Below are 4,367 nucleotides of genomic sequence, written 5' to 3'. Positions count from 1 at the left end.
TCACACACCCAAATTTTTTCTGCTGGAAATGCATCTGCAAAAGTTGTTGGGAAGCTTTACTGCCTGGAGCATTATAATCACATACACAGACAGCATAGTGCCACAAAGCAGAACACAAAGACACAGAGAAGTGTTGCAGAGGCTATAGGGGAGTGTTAAGAAGCATTGAATCACTTGTCTTTTCCAGTCTAGTGTTGTCCAAGAATATTGTTTCATCCTGCTTGTCATCCTTTACTTCTCTCAAGTTATTGACTAGATGGTAACTAACAGCACGTTTTTGGTTTTGTTTTTATGTGACTCCTATTTATGCTGTATTCTTTCTGCTGTTTGTCAGACACACAGAATCATTTAGGTTGGAAAAGACCTGTAAGATCAGTGAGTTCAACCTTTGACCTATCACCGCCTTGTCAGCTGGATCATGGCACTAAGTGCCACGTCCAGGCATTTCACACACACAGAATCACACACAGAATAATTTGAGTTGGAAGGGACCCACGAGGATCAAGTTCAGCTCCTAAGTGAATGGCCCCTTTTTTCCAGGCTGAACACCCCCAACTCCCTCAGCCACTCCTGATCAGGCTTCTGCTCCAGAGCCTTCACCGGCTTCATCGCCCTTCTCCGGACATGCTCCAGCACCTCAATATTTATCTTATAGTGAGTGGCCCAAAATTGAACACATGACTCAAGATGTATTCCATGGACATTCTCTTTGACCATAGATGCAATGAAATTTTATATAAAAAAGAAGGGACAACTGTGATCCTATAGCGTGATCACCTCTGTAATATGCACTGTTGGCAGCACCTGAGGTTATGTGTGTTTACTCAAACATCCCTAGGAGATCTTGATAAATAATTTGCTAGTAATGGAGATTCATTAGGGCCTTCAATAAGATATGCCAAACTATTTTCGTTGATAATTACCTTTCCTGGAAAACCAATCAACCAACCAAACAAAAACAAACCAGGAAAGAAGCCACCTTCTTTATGATTCAAATTTGTTCACCTTGGATTTCCAGACAAAAAATATGTTTCTACTGAGTAGAAAAGCTCTTTATGAAAGCTGTGATTTCGCTGAGATCAAGCAGATCCCTTCACCCTGACAAACTAAATAGATCTTGGTTTTTGTCTTTCAAGATACAGCCTATTTTCCCAGCTTAAATGTTCCTTATGTCACTTTTTTGATTCTGTCTGATTTCAGTTTCTGTTGTGGACATTGGGAACTGAATGCCATATGCCAGACACAATCATGCTAAACCCAAATGCAGAGGTTATATAATGTCCCTATTTATACATCTGAAACCAGCGTATTTGCCATTTTGCTTGTGCTTCTGCACTGACAAGTCATTTTGGCTCACTTATCAATCACAAGTAATCCTATGTAACAGTTGGCTGCAGAACAAACATTCTTCCCTCCTGAGGATATACCTTCCACTGGGTTTTGTTGAAGTATGTACTATTTGCTTGAGACAGGGCAGTCAAGGTCACAGAACTGGACTCTATTATTTACCATTTTTCCTGTCTCTGTCTTTTGAAAATTCTATCAATGACAATTTTTGTTGAGTTTTTTTTTCAAGTGACTGGTAAAAAGTGTGTAGAGCCAAACAGCAGTATCTTCACAATTCTAGTAGAGACACACCATAATGTGCTTTCCACATGTATGGTATGTCTAGAAGTCTGTCTTTGTTCTCATAAGCTGATGGAGTGCTCAACAGCAGACTGTGTACGGTACCCCATCTTGTATTTCATCTGATATAATAGACTAGCTAAACATTCAGATGTTGTGAGAGCAGTGGGACTTTCACTCCAAAGCAACTGCATGCATCAACTGGCACATATTAGTAAATCTCAACTCTGAAATTTTTTCAAAATTATTAAATTATAAAGCTTATGAAGCAACCTGTCAACGTTTCCCATATGAGACAGATTGAATGACAGCCCATCAAGGTTCTGGAGGTTGTTTAAGACCCATGCACTTGCATCCTCACTTCCCCAGGCATTAAGCTCCAAGCTGTCAACTTCCCTCTGCAGCAGGGAGCTCACTGCTGATGCAGCATGGTCAGGCAGAATGTCCTCCTGCTGTGCCACCTCTCTTGTGCAGTTACCTCTCTGGTGTGTTGCTGGCTAGGGATGCTTGACATCCCCTCGTGCTCATGTGCCCTCAACTCTCTGATCTCCAGAATCTTCCTTCACCTATGGGAAGTTGCCTTCAGCCAGGATCTTCAGCTCTTTTCCAGGCTCCAGATTTCCCAGCCTGAATAGTTTGTACACAGAAGCAGATTGTGTGATCAGTCTCTTAAATGGTGTCTCATGTCCTTCATGAACTGGAGGATTCAGGACATGCCACCTGTATTTAGACCAGGTGTTATCAACATTTACAGTTGTACGCCATGACTCTTGCAAGCAGAGAGGTAGCAGGCTGCTTCTTGGGAATGTAGAAGTTCCACCTTGGACATCTACTCACATACATGCAGGCATTCAATTATCTGCTGCCTGCTAGCATTCACAGTGAAGCTGTTTTTTCATCCATGCCACAAGTAAGACTTTTTGTGATTCAGAAGTACTTTCATGACTCATAGGTCCTTTTGATATGCAAGTATGACGCTTTAAATAGTACACTGTGACAGAAAGACGGAACAGGCAAAGTGGATTGTCTCCTTCCAGAATGTTGGTCCCTGGTAAGTAACACTTATTCACACTCCTGAAGTGTTAAACCGCTGTAATTTTGTGGTTTTTTTTTTTCTGTTAGATACAACAGCAGAAAAAAACCCCAACAAGCTAAGCCTTTGTAAAAGGCGGTTAATTTATGCAAATCGAATGGGTTCCTCTTTCTCAGTCCTCTACACAGAGCTGCAGAAAAACAGCTAAGGCACCTACCACAGATTCTCCGTGAGAGCTTCAGTGTCTGAGGGAAGAGTAGTTTTATACTACTGCCCTGTCAGTAAGAGAAAAATCTTGCCTGGAAAATCAGGCAAGTACCAGCCAAAAGTACTGTTTCTGCTCTGGCTGTGCCAGAGGAGAAAGAGGACTTCTACCTTGTGAGTCTACAGCCACACTAGTTTTGATGTGTTCCAACCCTGTTTCTCCCAGGGCAGATGCAGGCAGAAACATCTGCTGGCCATACGTACCCAGGAGAAGTTCTGTAACTCCCACAGTAACAGCACCGATTTCAAATTTTGTTCTCAAAATAAATGTTATAGAAAATGCATCACTCTGTGTTTTGCTTTTTAAATGCTTTTTTTCCAAGAGATTTTAGTAAAACATTACCTACCTGCTTAAAACCTGACAGTTAGATGAGAAGCTTGTATCTATTCTTGCAACAAATATACACCTCAGAAACCTGAAAGATTAGGGGTCGCATATATGTATCATTCTTCAATGAAGGCTCTGGATAAAGGATTGCATTATAAACTTGAGAGATTTTGAAACTGTAATGTAACTGGTCTCCAGTATTGCAGCAATGGTTAATGAGAAGGAAGGCCATCTTAATCACACAGAAGGGGATTGTCAATATTCAGGGAGAATTCCAAGTATCTACTGATTAATAGATATGTGGCAGCTCCTGTTTTCTAGGAAACACATGGTATGAATCAGAGGCATTTGCACATCTCGGGCAGTGCTGGAGGACACTTGGGAGACCAATGAAGTTAGATGTGTCTCGGCTATTCCAGAGCCATGTGCTAACAAAATCTAGAGCACTTTAAACAATAACTAACCGTATTTCAGTGATGCCAGGTCTGGTGTACCACACCAGAGGAATCATGAAGAAATTTAAAATATTCAAGAAAGTTTCTGAGTGAAAACTTTCATAAGCCTCTCAGCTACTCCTGTTGATCACTTGGTAAAATGAAATAACGGGTTATGATTTTGGAAATGTTGCTGTCAGACTTCCTGATTTTACTTCATTGTTGTAACCACAAAATTAATTTTTAAAAAAAAATCAAAGTACAAGGAAGTCTGATCCGCGCAGGGAAGCCTATTTTTGTTGTTGACTCCACAGATGAACAGTCAGGTTTGAACTGAAAAGGCAGGCTTCTTTGACACAGGCAAACTACAAATGAAAAAATAGTCAATTAAGAGTGTTTTTTGTTCACAAATTGAAACTGAGCTTTACACTTGCCTATACTATCAGCAGTAAAATACAGCAGAAATTATGTATATTAAATCTTTCTTTTATTACTGATAGGTACCATTTATTTCTCCAGGCAGCAGGGTGATGAGGAATGTTTACATTGTGAAACAACTTTTTATAGTGAAGGAGTTAATTAGAAAAGCCAACTTCTAGCTTTTTCTAGGCAGCTTTATTGAACTGGTTTTGAGTCTCAGCAGATGTCCTTTCTAATATCTTGTAACGGTTAAAACTAAGCA

The sequence above is a fragment of the Empidonax traillii genome, unplaced genomic scaffold (assembly GCF_003031625.1).
Source record: "Empidonax traillii isolate 1590-97213 ecotype Southwest subspecies unplaced genomic scaffold, ASM303162v1 scaffold7:size3022706, whole genome shotgun sequence".
Classification (NCBI taxonomy): domain Eukaryota; kingdom Metazoa; phylum Chordata; class Aves; order Passeriformes; family Tyrannidae; genus Empidonax; species Empidonax traillii.
This window is presented reverse-complemented; position numbering follows the sequence as displayed.